Below are 18,315 nucleotides of genomic sequence, written 5' to 3' on the forward strand. Positions count from 1 at the left end.
ACATCCATCGTAAAGGACAAATTTCCTTCAGCATGGGTAAAAGGCAACCCTGCTTTTCCAGGGACCTGTTTTACCAATGCTCTAAAAAGAAGCTTGCATTGGCCGGGAATCGAACCCGGGCCTCCCGCGTGGCAGGCGAGAATTCTACCACTGAACCACCAATGCATCTGCAACGGCCCACTTGAAAATCCATAGAGATTCGAGTGGTCGGAAAGAAGATTTTTCCCCCTGAACAGAAAGTTATGGAAGCGGTGGTTGGGGGATCAATCAGTTAGTTGCTTATACGTGTAGCTGTAAAAGAAGCGTGCCCTGTGCGAGGACCTGACTCTCGACCTTCAGATTATGAGACCGACATTGTGGAAATGGTTGTCAACCAGAAACTCAAGGTGTCCTAGATGTAATGTAAGTGCACGTGGACCAACTCTGTGGCTGATAGCCAGCTTCAGGTCTGGCCCAAGGCTCTTGCACAGCGAGCCTGGATAGCTCAGTCGGTAGAGCATCAGACTTTTAATCTGAGGGTCCAGGGTTCAAGTCCCTGTTCGGGCGCTGCTCGCTTTATTATGCTAAAACCACGAGTTCAGCGCCGTACAATCAACACTGGAAAGCTTTACTTGACTCAAAAGATAGTAGATAAGCGGGACGGCTTCCCTGCAAACCTTTTAGATATGCCGAACGGTTCTTAGCTGCCAAAAAATGTCTCCCGTATCTATGTGTAAAGAAACAAGATCATTTATAACGTCACCCCCTTTTCTTTCTAGACCTTAGACCAATGGTGCACACACCAGAGTTTGAGGGATATTGAATGTTTAAAGAGAATCCACCGTTAATGCCTCCTGTATTCACGGAAACAAATAGCATACGTGCAGAAGAATCGAGACACCGCCGCCTCTAAACACCAGCCAGCAATCCGCGGATGTACGGTAACGCACAGACGTCCAGACATTTCCTGAGTAACGGATATAGTGGTATCTCTACAATGCATCATGCAAATAAGGGAGTCATTTCATTTGCAGAAACATAGGCAAAACAGCATGGCCCGTACGGGGATCGAACCCGCGACCTTGGCGTTATTAGCACCACGCTCTAACCAACTGAGCTAACCGGCCACGTCGGCAGGCTCGGCAAAACAGAGGACCGTGGAAAAAACTCCAGAGTAAATGAACGTTTGGCATCAGCTATCAACAGTCTCAAGCTGTAAAACAAGCATGCCCTGTATGAGGGTCGAACTCACAACCTTCAGATTATGAGACTGACGCGCTACCTACTGCGCTAACAAGGCAAACGCTGGCTGGTGCCGGTTGCTGAAGCATCGTAAAGGACAAATAAAGGACATCCATCGTAAAGGACAAATTTCCTTCAGCATGGGTAAAAGGCAACCCTGCTTTTCCAGGGACCTGTTTTACCAATGCTCTAAGAAGAAGCTTGCATTGGCCGGGAATCGAACCCGGGCCTCCCGCGTGGCAGGCGAGAATTCTACCACTGAACCACCAATGCATCTGCAACGGCCCACTTGAAAATCCATAGAGATTCGAGTGGTCGGAAAGAAGATTTTTCCCCCTGAACAGAAAGTTATGGAAGCGGTGGTTGGGGGATCAATCAGTTAGTTGCTTATACGTGTAGCTGTAAAAGAAGCGTGCCCTGTGCGAGGACCTGACTCTCGAACTTCAGATTATGAGACCGACATTGTGGAAATGGTTGTCAACCAGAAACTCAAGGTGTTCTAGATGTAATGTAAGTGCACGTGGACCAACTCTGTGGCTGATAGCCAGCTTCAGGTCTGGCCCAAGGCTCTTGCACAGCGAGCCTGGATAGCTCAGTCGGTAGAGCATCAGACTTTTAATCTGAGGGTCCAGGGTTCAAGTCCCTGTTCGGGCGCTGCTCGCTTTATTATGCTAAAACCACGAGTTCAGCGCCGTACAATCAACACTGGAAAGCTTTACTTGACTCAAAAGATAGTAGATAAGCGGGACGGCTTCCCTGCAAACCTTTTAGATATGCCGAACGGTTCTTAGCTGCCAAAAAATGTCTCCCGTATCTATGTGTAAAGAAACAAGATCATTTATAACGTCACCCCCTTTTCTTTCTAGACCTTAGACCAATGGTGCACACACCAGAGTTTGAGGGATATTGAATGTTTAAAGAGAATCCACCGTTAATGCCTCCTGTATTCACGGAAACAAATAGCATACGTGCAGAAGAATCGAGACACCGCCGCCTCTAAACACCAGCCAGCAATCCGCGGATGTACGGTAACGCACAGACGTCCAGACATTTCCTGAGTAACGGATATAGTGGTATCTCTACAATGCATCATGCAAATAAGGGAGTCATTTCATTTGCAGAAACATAGGCAAAACAGCATGGCCCGTACGGGGATCGAACCCGCGACCTTGGCGTTATTAGCACCACGCTCTAACCAACTGAGCTAACCGGCCACGTCGGCAGGCTCGGCAAAACAGAGGACCGTGGAAAAAACTCCAGAGTAAATGAACGTTTGGCATCAGCTATCAACAGTCTCAAGCTGTAAAACAAGCATGCCCTGTATGAGGGTCGAACTCACAACCTTCAGATTATGAGACTGACGCGCTACCTACTGCGCTAACAAGGCAAACGCTGGCTGGTGCCGGTTGCTGAAGCATCGTAAAGGACAAATAAAGGACATCCATCGTAAAGGACAAATTTCCTTCAGCATGGGTAAAAGGCAACCCTGCTTTTCCAGGGACCTGTTTTACCAATGCTCTAAAAAGAAGCTTGCATTGGCCGGGAATCGAACCCGGGCCTCCCGCGTGGCAGGCGAGAATTCTACCACTGAACCACCAATGCATCTGCAACGGCCCACTTGAAAATCCATAGAGATTCGAGTGGTCGGAAAGAAGATTTTTCCCCCTGAACAGAAAGTTATGGAAGCGGTGGTTGGGGGATCAATCAGTTAGTTGCTTATACGTGTAGCTGTAAAAGAAGCGTGCCCTGTGCGAGGACCTGACTCTCGACCTTCAGATTATGAGACCGACATTGTGGAAATGGTTGTCAACCAGAAACTCAAGGTGTCCTAGATGTAATGTAAGTGCACGTGGACCAACTCTGTGGCTGATAGCCAGCTTCAGGTCTGGCCCAAGGCTCTTGCACAGCGAGCCTGGATAGCTCAGTCGGTAGAGCATCAGACTTTTAATCTGAGGGTCCAGGGTTCAAGTCCCTGTTCGGGCGCTGCTCGCTTTATTATGCTAAAACCACGAGTTCAGCGCCGTACAATCAACACTGGAAAGCTTTACTTGACTCAAAAGATAGTAGATAAGCGGGACGGCTTCCCTGCAAACCTTTTAGATATGCCGAACGGTTCTTAGCTGCCAAAAAATGTCTCCCGTATCTATGTGTAAAGAAACAAGATCATTTATAACGTCACCCCCTTTTCTTTCTAGACCTTAGACCAATGGTGCACACACCAGAGTTTGAGGGATATTGAATGTTTAAAGAGAATCCACCGTTAATGCCTCCTGTATTCACGGAAACAAATAGCATACGTGCAGAAGAATCGAGACACCGCCGCCTCTAAACACCAGCCAGCAATCCGCGGATGTACGGTAACGCACAGACGTCCAGACATTTCCTGAGTAACGGATATAGTGGTATCTCTACAATGCATCATGCAAATAAGGGAGTCATTTCATTTGCAGAAACATAGGCAAAACAGCATGGCCCGTACGGGGATCGAACCCGCGACCTTGGCGTTATTAGCACCACGCTCTAACCAACTGAGCTAACCGGCCACGTCGGCAGGCTCGGCAAAACAGAGGACCGTGGAAAAAACTCCAGAGTAAATGAACGTTTGGCATCAGCTATCAACAGTCTCAAGCTGTAAAACAAGCATGCCCTGTATGAGGGTCGAACTCACAACCTTCAGATTATGAGACTGACGCGCTACCTACTGCGCTAACAAGGCAAACGCTGGCTGGTGCCGGTTGCTGAAGCATCGTAAAGGACAAATAAAGGACATCCATCGTAAAGGACAAATTTCCTTCAGCATGGTAAAAGGCAACGCTGCTTTTCCAGGGACCTGTTTTACCAATGCTCTAAAAAGAAGCTTGCATTGGCCGGGAATCGAACCCGGGCCTCCCGCGTGGCAGGCGAGAATTCTACCACTGAACCACCAATGCATCTGCAACGGCCCACTTGAAAATCCATAGAGATTCGAGTGGTCGGAAAGAAGATTTTTCCCCCTGAACAGAAAGTTATGGAAGCGGTGGTTGGGGGATCAATCAGTTAGTTGCTTATACGTGTAGCTGTAAAAGAAGCGTGCCCTGTGCGAGGACCTGACTCTCGAACTTCAGATTATGAGACCGACATTGTGGAAATGGTTGTCAACCAGAAACTCAAGGTGTTCTAGATGTAATGTAAGTGCACGTGGACCAACTCTGTGGCTGATAGCCAGCTTCAGGTCTGGCCCAAGGCTCTTGCACAGCGAGCCTGGATAGCTCAGTCGGTAGAGCATCAGACTTTTAATCTGAGGGTCCAGGGTTCAAGTCCCTGTTCGGGCGCTGCTCGCTTTATTATGCTAAAACCACGAGTTCAGCGCCGTACAATCAACACTGGAAAGCTTTACTTGACTCAAAAGATAGTAGATAAGCGGGACGGCTTCCCTGCAAACCTTTTAGATATGCCGAACGGTTCTTAGCTGCCAAAAAATGTCTCCCGTATCTATGTGTAAAGAAACAAGATCATTTATAACGTCACCCCCTTTTCTTTCTAGACCTTAGACCAATGGTGCACACACCAGAGTTTGAGGGATATTGAATGTTTAAAGAGAATCCACCGTTAATGCCTCCTGTATTCACGGAAACAAATAGCATACGTGCAGAAGAATCGAGACACCGCCGCCTCTAAACACCAGCCAGCAATCCACGGATGTACGGTAACGCACAGACGTCCAGACATTTCCTGAGTAACGGATATAGTGGTATCTCTACAATGCATCATGCAAATAAGGGAGTCATTTCATTTGCAGAAACATAGGCAAAACAGCATGGCCCGTACGGGGATCGAACCCGCGACCTTGGCGTTATTAGCACCACGCTCTAACCAACTGAGCTAACCGGCCACGTCGGCAGGCTCGGTAAAACAGAGGACCGTGGAAAAAACTCCAGAGTAAATGAACGTTTGGCATCAGCTATCAACAGTCTCAAGCTGTAAAACAAGCATGCCCTGTATGAGGGTCGAACTCACAACCTTCAGATTATGAGACTGACGCGCTACCTACTGCGCTAACAAGGCAAACGCTGGCTGGTGCCGGTTGCTGAAGCATCGTAAAGGACAAATAAAGGACATCCATCGTAAAGGACAAATTTCCTTCAGCATGGGTAAAAGGCAACCCTGCTTTTCCAGGGACCTGTTTTACCAATGCTCTAAAAAGAAGCTTGCATTGGCCGGGAATCGAACCCGGGCCTCCCGCGTGGCAGGCGAGAATTCTACCACTGAACCACCAATGCATCTGCAACGGCCCACTTGAAAATCCATAGAGATTCGAGTGGTCGGAAAGAAGATTTTTCCCCCTGAACAGAAAGTTATGGAAGCGGTGGTTGGGGGATCAATCAGTTAGTTGCTTATACGTGTAGCTGTAAAAGAAGCGTGCCCTGTGCGAGGACCTGACTCTCGACCTTCAGATTATGAGACCGACATTGTGGAAATGGTTGTCAACCAGAAACTCAAGGTGTCCTAGATGTAATGTAAGTGCACGTGGACCAACTCTGTGGCTGATAGCCAGCTTCAGGTCTGGCCCAAGGCTCTTGCACAGCGAGCCTGGATAGCTCAGTCGGTAGAGCATCAGACTTTTAATCTGAGGGTCCAGGGTTCAAGTCCCTGTTCGGGCGCTGCTCGCTTTATTATGCTAAAACCACGAGTTCAGCGCCGTACAATCAACACTGGAAAGCTTTACTTGACTCAAAAGATAGTAGATAAGCGGGACGGCTTCCCTGCAAACCTTTTAGATATGCCGAACGGTTCTTAGCTGCCAAAAAATGTCTCCCGTATCTATGTGTAAAGAAACAAGATCATTTATAACGTCACCCCCTTTTCTTTCTAGACCTTAGACCAATGGTGCACACACCAGAGTTTGAGGGATATTGAATGTTTAAAGAGAATCCACCGTTAATGCCTCCTGTATTCACGGAAACAAATAGCATACGTGCAGAAGAATCGAGACACCGCCGCCTCTAAACACCAGCCAGCAATCCGCGGATGTACGGTAACGCACAGACGTCCAGACATTTCCTGAGTAACGGATATAGTGGTATCTCTACAATGCATCATGCAAATAAGGGAGTCATTTCATTTGCAGAAACATAGGCAAAACAGCATGGCCCGTACGGGGATCGAACCCGCGACCTTGGCGTTATTAGCACCACGCTCTAACCAACTGAGCTAACCGGCCACGTCGGCAGGCTTGGCAAAACAGAGGACCGTGGAAAAAACTCCAGAGTAAATGAACGTTTGGCATCAGCTATCAACAGTCTCAAGCTGTAAAACAAGCATGCCCTGTATGAGGGTCGAACTCACAACCTTCAGATTATGAGACTGACGCGCTACCTACTGCGCTAACAAGGCAAACGCTGGCTGGTGCCGGTTGCTGAAGCATCGTAAAGGACAAATAAAGGACATCCATCGTAAAGGACAAATTTCCTTCAGCATGGGTAAAAGGCAACCCTGCTTTTCCAGGGACCTGTTTTACCAATGCTCTAAAAAGAAGCTTGCATTGGCCGGGAATCGAACCCGGGCCTCCCGCGTGGCAGGCGAGAATTCTACCACTGAACCACCAATGCATCTGCAACGGCCCACTTGAAAATCCATAGAGATTCGAGTGGTCGGAAAGAAGATTTTTCCCCCTGAACAGAAAGTTATGGAAGCGGTGGTTGGGGGATCAATCAGTTAGTTGCTTATACGTGTAGCTGTAAAAGAAGCGTGCCCTGTGCGAGGACCTGACTCTCGACCTTCAGATTATGAGACCGACATTGTGGAAATGGTTGTCAACCAGAAACTCAAGGTGTCCTAGATGTAATGTAAGTGCACGTGGACCAACTCTGTGGCTGATAGCCAGCTTCAGGTCTGGCCCAAGGCTCTTGCACAGCGAGCCTGGATAGCTCAGTCGGTAGAGCATCAGACTTTTAATCTGAGGGTCCAGGGTTCAAGTCCCTGTTCGGGCGCTGCTCGCTTTATTATGCTAAAACCACGAGTTCAGCGCCGTACAATCAACACTGGAAAGCTTTACTTGACTCAAAAGATAGTAGATAAGCGGGACGGCTTCCCTGCAAACCTTTTAGATATGCCGAACGGTTCTTAGCTGCCAAAAAATGTCTCCCGTATCTATGTGTAAAGAAACAAGATCATTTATAACGTCACCCCCTTTTCTTTCTAGACCTTAGACCAATAGTGCACACACCAGAGTTTGAGGGATATTGAATGTTTAAAGAGAATCCACCGTTAATGCCTCCTGTATTCACGGAAACAAATAGCATACGTGCAGAAGAATCGAGACACCGCCGCCTCTAAACACCAGCCAGCAATCCGCGGATGTACGGTAACGCACAGACGTCCAGACATTTCCTGAGTAACGGATATAGTGGTATCTCTACAATGCATCATGCAAATAAGGGAGTCATTTCATTTGCAGAAACGTAGGCAAAACAGCATGGCCCGTACGGGGATCGAACCCGCGACCTTGGCGTTATTAGCACCACGCTCTAACCAACTGAGCTAACCGGCCACGTCGGCAGGCTCAGCAAAACAGAGGACCGTGGAAAAAACTCCAGAGTAAATGAACGTTTGGCATCAGCTATCAACAGTCTCAAGCTGTAAAACAAGCATGCCCTGTATGAGGGTCGAACTCACAACCTTCAGATTATGAGACTGACGCGCTACCTACTGCGCTAACAAGGCAAACGCTGGCTGGTGCCGGTTGCTGAAGCATCGTAAAGGACAAATAAAGGACATCCATCGTAAAGGACAAATTTCCTTCAGCATGGGTAAAAGGCAACCCTGCTTTTCCAGGGACCTGTTTTACCAATGCTCTAAAAAGAAGCTTGCATTGGCCGGGAATCGAACCCGGGCCTCCCGCGTGGCAGGCGAGAATTCTACCACTGAACCACCAATGCATCTGCAACGGCCCACTTGAAAATCCATAGAGATTCGAGTGGTCGGAAAGAAGATTTTTCCCCCTGAACAGAAAGTTATGGAAGCGGTGGTTGGGGGATCAATCAGTTAGTTGCTTATACGTGTAGCTGTAAAAGAAGCGTGCCCTGTGCGAGGACCTGACTCTCGACCTTCAGATTATGAGACCGACATTGTGGAAATGGTTGTCAACCAGAAACTCAAGGTGTCCTAGATGTAATGTAAGTGCACGTGGACCAACTCTGTGGCTGATAGCCAGCTTCAGGTCTGGCCCAAGGCTCTTGCACAGCGAGCCTGGATAGCTCAGTCGGTAGAGCATCAGACTTTTAATCTGAGGGTCCAGGGTTCAAGTCCCTGTTCGGGCGCTGCTCGCTTTATTATGCTAAAACCACGAGTTCAGCGCCGTACAATCAACACTGGAAAGCTTTACTTGACTCAAAAGATAGTAGATAAGCGGGACGGCTTCCCTGCAAACCTTTTAGATATGCCGAACGGTTCTTAGCTGCCAAAAAATGTCTCCCGTATCTATGTGTAAAGAAACAAGATCATTTATAACGTCACCCCCTTTTCTTTCTAGACCTTAGACCAATGGTGCACACACCAGAGTTTGAGGGATATTGAATGTTTAAAGAGAATCCACCGTTAATGCCTCCTGTATTCACGGAAACAAATAGCATACGTGCAGAAGAATCGAGACACCGCCGCCTCTAAACACCAGCCAGCAATCCGCGGATGTACGGTAACGCACAGACGTCCAGACATTTCCTGAGTAACGGATATAGTGGTATCTCTACAATGCATCATGCAAATAAGGGAGTCATTTCATTTGCAGAAACATAGGCAAAACAGCATGGCCCGTACGGGGATCGAACCCGCGACCTTGGCGTTATTAGCACCACGCTCTAACCAACTGAGCTAACCGGCCACGTCGGCAGGCTCGGCAAAACAGAGGACCGTGGAAAAAACTCCAGAGTAAATGAACGTTTGGCATCAGCTATCAACAGTCTCAAGCTGTAAAACAAGCATGCCCTGTATGAGGGTCGAACTCACGACCTTCAGATTATGAGACTGACGCGCTACCTACTGCGCTAACAAGGCAAACGATGGCTGGTGCCGGTTGCTGAAGCATCGTAAAGGACAAATAAAGGACATCCATCGTAAAGGACAAATTTCCTTCAGCATGGGTAAAAGGCAACCCTGCTTTTCCAGGGACCTGTTTTACCAATGCTCTAAAAAGAAGCTTGCATTGGCCGGGAATCGAACCCGGGCCTCCCGCGTGGCAGGCGAGAATTCTACCACTGAACCACCAATGCATCTGCAACGGCCCACTTGAAAATCCATAGAGATTCGAGTGGTCGGAAAGAAGATTTTTCCCCCTGAACAGAAAGTTATGGAAGCGGTGGTTGGGGGATCAATCAGTTAGTTGCTTATACGTGTAGCTGTAAAAGAAGCGTGCCCTGTGCGAGGACCTGACTCTCGACCTTCAGATTATGAGACCGACATTGTGGAAATGGTTGTCAACCAGAAACTCAAGGTGTCCTAGATGTAATGTAAGTGCACGTGGACCAACTCTGTGGCTGATAGCCAGCTTCAGGTCTGGCCCAAGGCTCTTGCACAGCGAGCCTGGATAGCTCAGTCGGTAGAGCATCAGACTTTTAATCTGAGGGTCCAGGGTTCAAGTCCCTGTTCGGGCGCTGCTCGCTTTATTATGCTAAAACCACGAGTTCAGCGCCGTACAATCAACACTGGAAAGCTTTACTTGACTCAAAAGATAGTAGATAAGCGGGACGGCTTCCCTGCAAACGTTTTAGATATGCCGAACGGTTCTTAGCTGCCAAAAAATGTCTCCCGTATCTATGTGTAAAGAAACAAGATCATTTATAACGTCACCCCCTTTTCTTTCTAGACCTTAGACCAATGGTGCACACACCAGAGTTTGAGGGATATTGAATGTTTAAAGAGAATCCACCGTTAATGCCTCCTGTATTCACGGAAACAAATAGCATACGTGCAGAAGAATCGAGACACCGCCGCCTCTAAACACCAGCCAGCAATCCGCGGATGTACGGTAACGCACAGACGTCCAGACATTTCCTGAGTAACGGATATAGTGGTATCTCTACAATGCATCATGCAAATAAGGGAGTCATTTCATTTGCAGAAACATAGGCAAAACAGCATGGCCCGTACGGGGATCGAACCCGCGACCTTGGCGTTATTAGCACCACGCTCTAACCAACTGAGCTAACCGGCCACGTCGGCAGGCTCGGACGCAGGCTCGGATTGAGGACCGTGGAAAAAACTCCAGAGTAAATGAACGTTTGGCATCAGCTATCAACAGTCTCAAGCTGTAAAACAAGCATGCCCTGTATGAGGGTCGAACTCACGACCTTCAGATTATGAGACTGACGCGCTACCTACTGCGCTAACAAGGCAAACGCTGGCTGGTGCCGGTTGCTGAAGCATCGTAAAGGACAAATAAAGGACATCCATCGTAAAGGACAAATTTCCTTCAGCATGGGTAAAAGGCAACCCTGCTTTTCCAGGGACCTGTTTTACCAATGCTCTAAAAAGAAGCTTGCATTGGCCGGGAATCGAACCCGGGCCTCCCGCGTGGCAGGCGAGAATTCTACCACTGAACCACCAATGCATCTGCGACGGCCCACTTGAAAATCCATAGAGATTCGAGTGGTCGGAAAGAAGATTTTTCCCCCTGAACAGAAAGTTATGGAAGCGGTGGTTGGGGGATCAATCAGTTAGTTGCTTATACGTGTAGCTGTAAAAGAAGCGTGCCCTGTGCGAGGACCTGACTCTCGAACTTCAGATTATGAGACCGACATTGTGGAAATGGTTGTCAACCAGAAACTCAAGGTGTCCTAGATGTAATGTAAGTGCACGTGGACCAACTCTGTGGCTGATAGCCAGCTTCAGGTCTGGCCCAAGGCTCTTGCACAGCGAGCCTGGATAGCTCAGTCGGTAGAGCATCAGACTTTTAATCTGAGGGTCCAGGGTTCAAGTCCCTGTTCGGGTGCTGCTCGCTTTATTATGCTAAAACCACGAGTTCAGCGCCGTACAATCAACACTGGAAAGCTTTACTTGACTCAAAAGATAGTAGATAAGCGGGACGGCTTCCCTGCAAACCTTTTAGATATGCCGAACGGTTCTTAGCTGCCAAAAAATGTCTCCCGTATCTATGTGTAAAGAAACAAGATCATTTATAACGTCACCCCCTTTTCTTTCTAGACCTTAGACCAATGGTGCACACACCAGAGTTTGAGGGATATTGAATGTTTAAAGAGAATCCACCGTTAATGCCTCCTGTATTCACGGAAACAAATAGCATACGTGCAGAAGAATCGAGACACCGCCGCCTCTAAACACCAGCCAGCAATCCGCGGATGTACGGTAACGCACAGACGTCCAGACATTTCCTGAATAACGGATATAGTGGTATCTCTACAATGCATCATGCAAATAAGGGAGTCATTTCATTTGCAGAAACATAGGCAAAACAGCATGGCCCGTACGGGGATCGAACCCGCGACCTTGGCGTTATTAGCACCACGCTCTAACCAACTGAGCTAACCGGCCACGTCGGCAGGCTCGGCAAAACAGAGGACCGTGGAAAAAACTCCAGAGTAAATGAACGTTTGGCATCAGCTATCAACAGTCTCAAGCTGTAAAACAAGCATGCCCTGTATGAGGGTCGAACTCACAACCTTCAGATTATGAGACTGACGCGCTACCTACTGCGCTAACAAGGCAAACGCTGGCTGGTGCCGGTTGCTGAAGCATCGTAAAGGACAAATAAAGGACATCCATCGTAAAGGACAAATTTCCTTCAGCATGGGTAAAAGGCAACCCTGCTTTTCCAGGGACCTGTTTTACCAATGCTCTAAAAAGAAGCTTGCATTGGCCGGGAATCGAACCCGGGCCTCCCGCGTGGCAGGCGAGAATTCTACCACTGAACCACCAATGCATCTGCAACGGCCCACTTGAAAATCCATAGAGATTCGAGTGGTCGGAAAGAAGATTTTTCCCCCTGAACAGAAAGTTATGGAAGCGGTGGTTGGGGGATCAATCAGTTAGTTGCTTATACGTGTAGCTGTAAAAGAAGCGTGCCCTGTGCGAGGACCTGACTCTCGACCTTCAGATTATGAGACCGACATTGTGGAAATGGTTGTCAACCAGAAACTCAAGGTGTCCTAGATGTAATGTAAGTGCACGTGGACCAACTCTGTGGCTGATAGCCAGCTTCAGGTCTGGCCCAAGGCTCTTGCACAGCGAGCCTGGATAGCTCAGTCGGTAGAGCATCAGACTTTTAATCTGAGGGTCCAGGGTTCAAGTCCCTGTTCGGGCGCTGCTCGCTTTATTATGCTAAAACCACGAGTTCAGCGCCGTACAATCAACACTGGAAAGCTTTACTTGACTCAAAAGATAGTAGATAAGCGGGACGGCTTCCCTGCAAACCTTTTAGATATGCCGAACGGTTCTTAGCTGCCAAAAAATGTCTCCCGTATCTATGTGTAAAGAAACAAGATCATTTATAACGTCACCCCCTTTTCTTTCTAGACCTTAGACCAATGGTGCACACACCAGAGTTTGAGGGATATTGAATGTTTAAAGAGAATCCACCGTTAATGCCTCCTGTATTCACGGAAACAAATAGCATACGTGCAGAAGAATCGAGACACCGCCGCCTCTAAACACCAGCCAGCAATCCGCGGATGTACGGTAACGCACAGACGTCCAGACATTTCCTGAGTAACGGATATAGTGGTATCTCTACAATGCATCATGCAAATAAGGGAGTCATTTCATTTGCAGAAACATAGGCAAAACAGCATGGCCCGTACGGGGATCGAACCCGCGACCTTGGCGTTATTAGCACCACGCTCTAACCAACTGAGCTAACCGGCCACGTCGGCAGGCTCGGACGCAGGCTCGGATTGAGGACCGTGGAAAAAACTCCAGAGTAAATGAACGTTTGGCATCAGCTATCAACAGTCTCAAGCTGTAAAACAAGCATGCCCTGTATGAGGGTCGAACTCACGACCTTCAGATTATGAGACTGACGCGCTACCTACTGCGCTAACAAGGCAAACGCTGGCTGGTGCCGGTTGCTGAAGCATCGTAAAGGACAAATAAAGGACATCCATCGTAAAGGACAAATTTCCTTCAGCATGGGTAAAAGGCAACCCTGCTTTTCCAGGGACCTGTTTTACCAATGCTCTAAAAAGAAGCTTGCATTGGCCGGGAATCGAACCCGGGCCTCCCGCGTGGCAGGCGAGAATTCTACCACTGAACCACCAATGCATCTGCAACGGCCCACTTGAAAATCCATAGAGATTCGAGTGGTCGGAAAGAAGATTTTTCCCCCTGAACAGAAAGTTATGGAAGCGGTGGTTGGGGGATCAATCAGTTAGTTGCTTATACGTGTAGCTGTAAAAGAAGCGTGCCCTGTGCGAGGACCTGACTCTCGAACTTCAGATTATGAGACCGACATTGTGGAAATGGTTGTCAACCAGAAACTCAAGGTGTCCTAGATGTAATGTAAGTGCACGTGGACCAACTCTGTGGCTGATAGCCAGCTTCAGGTCTGGCCCAAGGCTCTTGCACAGCGAGCCTGGATAGCTCAGTCGGTAGAGCATCAGACTTTTAATCTGAGGGTCCAGGGTTCAAGTCCCTGTTCGGGCGCTGCTCGCTTTATTATGCTAAAACCACGAGTTCAGCGCCGTACAATCAACACTGGAAAGCTTTACTTGACTCAAAAGATAGTAGATAAGCGGGACGGCTTCCCTGCAAACCTTTTAGATATGCCGAACGGTTCTTAGCTGCCAAAAAATGTCTCCCGTATCTATGTGTAAAGAAACAAGATCATTTATAACGTCACCCCCTTTTCTTTCTAGACCTTAGACCAATGGTGCACACACCAGAGTTTGAGGGATATTGAATGTTTAAAGAGAATCCACCGTTAATGCCTCCTGTATTCACGGAAACAAATAGCATACGTGCAGAAGAATCGAGACACCGCCGCCTCTAAACACCAGCCAGCAATCCGCGGATGTACGGTAACGCACAGACGTCCAGACATTTCCTGAGTAACGGATATAGTGGTATCTCTACAATGCATCATGCAAATAAGGGAGTCATTTCATTTGCAGAAACATAGGCAAAACAGCATGGCCCGTACGGGGATCGAACCCGCGACCTTGGCGTTATTAGCACCACGCTCTAACCAACTGAGCTAACCGGCCACGTCGGCAGGCTCAGCAAAACAGAGGACCGTGGAAAAAACTCCAGAGTAAATGAACGTTTGGCATCAGCTATCAACAGTCTCAAGCTGTAAAACAAGCATGCCCTGTATGAGGGTCGAACTCACGACCTTCAGATTATGAGACTGACGCGCTACCTACTGCGCTAACAAGGCAAACGCTGGCTGGTGCCGGTTGCTGAAGCATCGTAAAGGACAAATAAAGGACATCCATCGTAAAGGACAAATTTCCTTCAGCATGGGTAAAAGGCAACCCTGCTTTTCCAGGGACCTGTTTTACCAATGCTCTAAAAAGAAGCTTGCATTGGCCGGGAATCGAACCCGGGCCTCCCGCGTGGCAGGCGAGAATTCTACCACTGAACCACCAATGCATCTGCAACGGCCCACTTGAAAATCCATAGAGATTCGAGTGGTCGGAAAGAAGATTTTTCCCCCTGAACAGAAAGTTATGGAAGCGGTGGTTGGGGGATCAATCAGTTAGTTGCTTATACGTGTAGCTGTAAAAGAAGCGTGCCCTGTGCGAGGACCTGACTCTCGACCTTCAGATTATGAGACCGACATTGTGGAAATGGTTGTCAACCAGAAACTCAAGGTGTCCTAGATGTAATGTAAGTGCACGTGGACCAACTCTGTGGCTGATAGCCAGCTTCAGGTCTGGCCCAAGGCTCTTGCACAGCGAGCCTGGATAGCTCAGTCGGTAGAGCATCAGACTTTTAATCTGAGGGTCCAGGGTTCAAGTCCCTGTTCGGGCGCTGCTCGCTTTATTATGCTAAAACCACGAGTTCAGCGCCGTACAATCAACACTGGAAAGCTTTACTTGACTCAAAAGATAGTAGATAAGCGGGACGGCTTCCCTGCAAACCTTTTAGATATGCCGAACGGTTCTTAGCTGCCAAAAAATGTCTCCCGTATCTATGTGTAAAGAAACAAGATCATTTATAACGTCACCCCCTTTTCTTTCTAGACCTTAGACCAATGGTGCACACACCAGAGTTTGAGGGATATTGAATGTTTAAAGAGAATCCACCGTTAATGCCTCCTGTATTCACGGAAACAAATAGCATACGTGCAGAAGAATCGAGACACCGCCGCCTCTAAACACCAGCCAGCAATCCGCGGATGTACGGTAACGCACAGACGTCCAGACATTTCCTGAGTAACGGATATAGTGGTATCTCTACAATGCATCATGCAAATAAGGGAGTCATTTCATTTGCAGAAACATAGGCAAAACAGCATGGCCCGTACGGGGATCGAACCCGCGACCTTGGCGTTATTAGCACCACGCTCTAACCAACTGAGCTAACCGGCCACGTCGGCAGGCTCGGCAAAACAGAGGACCGTGGAAAAAACTCCAGAGTAAATGAACGTTTGGCATCAGCTATCAACAGTCTCAAGCTGTAAAACAAGCATGCCCTGTATGAGGGTCGAACTCACAACCTTCAGATTATGAGACTGACGCGCTACCTACTGCGCTAACAAGGCAAACGCTGGCTGGTGCCGGTTGCTGAAGCATCGTAAAGGACAAATAAAGGACATCCATCGTAAAGGACAAATTTCCTTCAGCATGGGTAAAAGGCAACCCTGCTTTTCCAGGGACCTGTTTTACCAATGCTCTAAAAAGAAGCTTGCATTGGCCGGGAATCGAACCCGGGCCTCCCGCGTGGCAGGCGAGAATTCTACCACTGAACCACCAATGCATCTGCAACGGCCCACTTGAAAATCCATAGAGATTCGAGTGGTCGGAAAGAAGATTTTTCCCCCTGAACAGAAAGTTATGGAAGCGGTGGTTGGGGGATCAATCAGTTAGTTGCTTATACGTGTAGCTGTAAAAGAAGCGTGCCCTGTGCGAGGACCTGACTCTCGAACTTCAGATTATGAGACCGACATTGTGGAAATGGTTGTCAACCAGAAACTCAAGGTGTCCTAGATGTAATGTAAGTGCACGTGGACCAACTCTGTGGCTGATAGCCAGCTTCAGGTCTGGCCCAAGGCTCTTGCACAGCGAGCCTGGATAGCTCAGTCGGTAGAGCATCAGACTTTTAATCTGAGGGTCCAGGGTTCAAGTCCCTGTTCGGGCGCTGCTCGCTTTATTATGCTAAAACCACGAGTTCAGCGCCGTACAATCAACACTGGAAAGCTTTACTTGACTCAAAAGATAGTAGATAAGCGGGACGGCTTCCCTGCAAACCTTTTAGATATGCCGAACGGTTCTTAGCTGCCAAAAAATGTCTCCCGTATCTATGTGTAAAGAAACAAGATCATTTATAACGTCACCCCCTTTTCTTTCTAGACCTTAGACCAATGGTGCACACACCAGAGTTTGAGGGATATTGAATGTTTAAAGAGAATCCACCGTTAATGCCTCCTGTATTCACGGAAACAAATAGCATACGTGCAGAAGAATCGAGACACCGCCGCCTCTAAACACCAGCCAGCAATCCGCGGATGTACGGTAACGCACAGACGTCCAGACATTTCCTGAGTAACGGATATAGTGGTATCTCTACAATGCATCATGCAAATAAGGGAGTCATTTCATTTGCAGAAACATAGGCAAAACAGCATGGCCCGTACGGGGATCGAACCCGCGACCTTGGCGTTATTAGCACCACGCTCTAACCAACTGAGCTAACCGGCCACGTCGGCAGGCTCGGACGCAGGCTCGGATTGAGGACCGTGGAAAAAACTCCAGAGTAAATGAACGTTTGGCATCAGCTATCAACAGTCTCAAGCTGTAAAACAAGCATGCCCTGTATGAGGGTCGAACTCACGACTAGACCTGAAACAACGCATCGATAAAATCGATAATAATCGATAACGGGAATCGTTGTCGACGATTTCCGTTATCGATTCGTCGTTGGAGCGCTCGGCTCCTTTCACTTACCTCCGCCGGCGTTCCCCCGTTTCTGCTGCAGAGCTCTGTAGTGTCCGTCTGCTTGACGTTACGTAATGACGGATGTGACGCGCTTGTACGATGAAGATTTGAATAAAGTTTTGCGGTTGCACGTTGTAAGTGGAAGGATTCGGTAGCGGAGGTAGGAGTAGGAGAGAGAGAGAGAGAGAGAGAGAGAGAGAGAGAGAGAGAGAGAGAGAGAGAGAGAGAGAGAGAGAGAGAGAGAGAGAGAGAGAGAGAGAGAGAGAGAGAGAGAGAGAGAGAGAGAGAGAGAGAGAGAGAGAGAGAGAGAGAGAGAGAGAGAGAGAGAGAGAGAGAGAGAGAGAGAGAGAGAGAGAGAGAGAGAGAGAGAGAGAGAGAGAGAGAGAGAGAGAGAGAGAGAGAGAGAGAGAGAGAGAGAGAATATGATTGCCGGGTGGGAAACTGATGGGGCAGAGTGTGGGTGGGTGCAGGGCATTTTATTAAATATTTTTTTATCCGATTAATCGATTAATCGAAAAAATAATCGGCCGATTAATCGATTAATAAAATAATCGTTAGTTGCAGCCCTACTCACGACCTTCAGATTAGAGACTGACGCGCTACCTACTGCGCTAACAAGGCAAACGCTGGCTGGTGCCGGTTGCTGAAGCATCGTAAAGGACAAATAAAGGACATCCATCGTAAAGGACAAATTTCCTTCAGCATGGGTAAAAGGCAACCCTGCTTTTCCAGGGACCTGTTTTACCAATGCTCTAAAAAGAAGCTTGCATTGGCCGGGAATCGAACCCGGGCCTCCCGCGTGGCAGGCGAGAATTCTACCACTGAACCACCAATGCATCTGCAACGGCCCACTTGAAAATCCATAGAGATTCGAGTGGTCGGAAAGAAGATTTTTCCCCCCTGAACAGAAAGTTATGGAAGCGGTGGTTGGGGGATCAATCAGTTAGTTGCTTATACGTGTAGCTGTAAAAGAAGCGTGCCCTGTGCGAGGACCTGACTCTCGACCTTC

The 18,315-nt window shown here is 48.2% G+C and overlaps 33 non-coding genes across 33 annotated transcripts; 12 read left to right on the forward strand and 21 right to left on the reverse strand.

Annotated features, from left to right (window-relative positions):
• Nucleotides 1-94: 94 nt before the first annotated feature.
• TRNAG-GCC (transfer RNA glycine (anticodon GCC)) lies at nt 95-165 on the reverse strand. The gene has a single exon. It is a non-coding gene; the product is annotated as a tRNA-Gly (tRNA).
• A 308-nt stretch (nt 166-473) lies between these two features.
• On the forward strand, nt 474-546 carry TRNAK-UUU (transfer RNA lysine (anticodon UUU)). Its single transcript has one exon. It is a non-coding gene; the product is annotated as a tRNA-Lys (tRNA).
• A 486-nt stretch (nt 547-1,032) lies between these two features.
• Nucleotides 1,033-1,106, reverse strand: TRNAI-AAU (transfer RNA isoleucine (anticodon AAU)). The gene has a single exon. It is a non-coding gene; the product is annotated as a tRNA-Ile (tRNA).
• Nucleotides 1,107-1,423: 317 nt separating this feature from the next.
• Nucleotides 1,424-1,494, reverse strand: TRNAG-GCC (transfer RNA glycine (anticodon GCC)). Its single transcript has one exon. It is a non-coding gene; the product is annotated as a tRNA-Gly (tRNA).
• Nucleotides 1,495-1,802: 308 nt separating this feature from the next.
• On the forward strand, nt 1,803-1,875 carry TRNAK-UUU (transfer RNA lysine (anticodon UUU)). The gene has a single exon. It is a non-coding gene; the product is annotated as a tRNA-Lys (tRNA).
• Nucleotides 1,876-2,361: 486 nt separating this feature from the next.
• On the reverse strand, nt 2,362-2,435 carry TRNAI-AAU (transfer RNA isoleucine (anticodon AAU)). Its single transcript has one exon. It is a non-coding gene; the product is annotated as a tRNA-Ile (tRNA).
• A 317-nt stretch (nt 2,436-2,752) lies between these two features.
• On the reverse strand, nt 2,753-2,823 carry TRNAG-GCC (transfer RNA glycine (anticodon GCC)). The gene has a single exon. It is a non-coding gene; the product is annotated as a tRNA-Gly (tRNA).
• A 308-nt stretch (nt 2,824-3,131) lies between these two features.
• Nucleotides 3,132-3,204, forward strand: TRNAK-UUU (transfer RNA lysine (anticodon UUU)). The gene has a single exon. It is a non-coding gene; the product is annotated as a tRNA-Lys (tRNA).
• A 486-nt stretch (nt 3,205-3,690) lies between these two features.
• On the reverse strand, nt 3,691-3,764 carry TRNAI-AAU (transfer RNA isoleucine (anticodon AAU)). Its single transcript has one exon. It is a non-coding gene; the product is annotated as a tRNA-Ile (tRNA).
• Nucleotides 3,765-4,080: 316 nt separating this feature from the next.
• TRNAG-GCC (transfer RNA glycine (anticodon GCC)) lies at nt 4,081-4,151 on the reverse strand. The gene has a single exon. It is a non-coding gene; the product is annotated as a tRNA-Gly (tRNA).
• Nucleotides 4,152-4,459: 308 nt separating this feature from the next.
• On the forward strand, nt 4,460-4,532 carry TRNAK-UUU (transfer RNA lysine (anticodon UUU)). Its single transcript has one exon. It is a non-coding gene; the product is annotated as a tRNA-Lys (tRNA).
• Nucleotides 4,533-5,018: 486 nt separating this feature from the next.
• TRNAI-AAU (transfer RNA isoleucine (anticodon AAU)) lies at nt 5,019-5,092 on the reverse strand. Its single transcript has one exon. It is a non-coding gene; the product is annotated as a tRNA-Ile (tRNA).
• Nucleotides 5,093-5,409: 317 nt separating this feature from the next.
• On the reverse strand, nt 5,410-5,480 carry TRNAG-GCC (transfer RNA glycine (anticodon GCC)). Its single transcript has one exon. It is a non-coding gene; the product is annotated as a tRNA-Gly (tRNA).
• Nucleotides 5,481-5,788: 308 nt separating this feature from the next.
• Nucleotides 5,789-5,861, forward strand: TRNAK-UUU (transfer RNA lysine (anticodon UUU)). Its single transcript has one exon. It is a non-coding gene; the product is annotated as a tRNA-Lys (tRNA).
• A 486-nt stretch (nt 5,862-6,347) lies between these two features.
• On the reverse strand, nt 6,348-6,421 carry TRNAI-AAU (transfer RNA isoleucine (anticodon AAU)). Its single transcript has one exon. It is a non-coding gene; the product is annotated as a tRNA-Ile (tRNA).
• A 317-nt stretch (nt 6,422-6,738) lies between these two features.
• Nucleotides 6,739-6,809, reverse strand: TRNAG-GCC (transfer RNA glycine (anticodon GCC)). Its single transcript has one exon. It is a non-coding gene; the product is annotated as a tRNA-Gly (tRNA).
• Nucleotides 6,810-7,117: 308 nt separating this feature from the next.
• Nucleotides 7,118-7,190, forward strand: TRNAK-UUU (transfer RNA lysine (anticodon UUU)). Its single transcript has one exon. It is a non-coding gene; the product is annotated as a tRNA-Lys (tRNA).
• A 486-nt stretch (nt 7,191-7,676) lies between these two features.
• On the reverse strand, nt 7,677-7,750 carry TRNAI-AAU (transfer RNA isoleucine (anticodon AAU)). The gene has a single exon. It is a non-coding gene; the product is annotated as a tRNA-Ile (tRNA).
• Nucleotides 7,751-8,067: 317 nt separating this feature from the next.
• On the reverse strand, nt 8,068-8,138 carry TRNAG-GCC (transfer RNA glycine (anticodon GCC)). The gene has a single exon. It is a non-coding gene; the product is annotated as a tRNA-Gly (tRNA).
• A 308-nt stretch (nt 8,139-8,446) lies between these two features.
• On the forward strand, nt 8,447-8,519 carry TRNAK-UUU (transfer RNA lysine (anticodon UUU)). The gene has a single exon. It is a non-coding gene; the product is annotated as a tRNA-Lys (tRNA).
• A 486-nt stretch (nt 8,520-9,005) lies between these two features.
• Nucleotides 9,006-9,079, reverse strand: TRNAI-AAU (transfer RNA isoleucine (anticodon AAU)). The gene has a single exon. It is a non-coding gene; the product is annotated as a tRNA-Ile (tRNA).
• Nucleotides 9,080-9,396: 317 nt separating this feature from the next.
• On the reverse strand, nt 9,397-9,467 carry TRNAG-GCC (transfer RNA glycine (anticodon GCC)). Its single transcript has one exon. It is a non-coding gene; the product is annotated as a tRNA-Gly (tRNA).
• Nucleotides 9,468-9,775: 308 nt separating this feature from the next.
• Nucleotides 9,776-9,848, forward strand: TRNAK-UUU (transfer RNA lysine (anticodon UUU)). The gene has a single exon. It is a non-coding gene; the product is annotated as a tRNA-Lys (tRNA).
• Nucleotides 9,849-10,334: 486 nt separating this feature from the next.
• On the reverse strand, nt 10,335-10,408 carry TRNAI-AAU (transfer RNA isoleucine (anticodon AAU)). Its single transcript has one exon. It is a non-coding gene; the product is annotated as a tRNA-Ile (tRNA).
• Nucleotides 10,409-11,671: 1,263 nt separating this feature from the next.
• TRNAI-AAU (transfer RNA isoleucine (anticodon AAU)) lies at nt 11,672-11,745 on the reverse strand. The gene has a single exon. It is a non-coding gene; the product is annotated as a tRNA-Ile (tRNA).
• A 696-nt stretch (nt 11,746-12,441) lies between these two features.
• On the forward strand, nt 12,442-12,514 carry TRNAK-UUU (transfer RNA lysine (anticodon UUU)). Its single transcript has one exon. It is a non-coding gene; the product is annotated as a tRNA-Lys (tRNA).
• Nucleotides 12,515-13,000: 486 nt separating this feature from the next.
• TRNAI-AAU (transfer RNA isoleucine (anticodon AAU)) lies at nt 13,001-13,074 on the reverse strand. The gene has a single exon. It is a non-coding gene; the product is annotated as a tRNA-Ile (tRNA).
• A 704-nt stretch (nt 13,075-13,778) lies between these two features.
• Nucleotides 13,779-13,851, forward strand: TRNAK-UUU (transfer RNA lysine (anticodon UUU)). Its single transcript has one exon. It is a non-coding gene; the product is annotated as a tRNA-Lys (tRNA).
• A 486-nt stretch (nt 13,852-14,337) lies between these two features.
• Nucleotides 14,338-14,411, reverse strand: TRNAI-AAU (transfer RNA isoleucine (anticodon AAU)). Its single transcript has one exon. It is a non-coding gene; the product is annotated as a tRNA-Ile (tRNA).
• Nucleotides 14,412-15,107: 696 nt separating this feature from the next.
• TRNAK-UUU (transfer RNA lysine (anticodon UUU)) lies at nt 15,108-15,180 on the forward strand. Its single transcript has one exon. It is a non-coding gene; the product is annotated as a tRNA-Lys (tRNA).
• Nucleotides 15,181-15,666: 486 nt separating this feature from the next.
• On the reverse strand, nt 15,667-15,740 carry TRNAI-AAU (transfer RNA isoleucine (anticodon AAU)). The gene has a single exon. It is a non-coding gene; the product is annotated as a tRNA-Ile (tRNA).
• A 696-nt stretch (nt 15,741-16,436) lies between these two features.
• On the forward strand, nt 16,437-16,509 carry TRNAK-UUU (transfer RNA lysine (anticodon UUU)). The gene has a single exon. It is a non-coding gene; the product is annotated as a tRNA-Lys (tRNA).
• Nucleotides 16,510-16,995: 486 nt separating this feature from the next.
• Nucleotides 16,996-17,069, reverse strand: TRNAI-AAU (transfer RNA isoleucine (anticodon AAU)). Its single transcript has one exon. It is a non-coding gene; the product is annotated as a tRNA-Ile (tRNA).
• Between the last annotated feature and the right edge of the window lie 1,246 nt (nt 17,070-18,315).

This window comes from Spea bombifrons, chromosome 4 (genome assembly GCF_027358695.1).
Source record: "Spea bombifrons isolate aSpeBom1 chromosome 4, aSpeBom1.2.pri, whole genome shotgun sequence".
NCBI lineage: Eukaryota > Metazoa > Chordata > Amphibia > Anura > Pelobatidae > Spea > Spea bombifrons.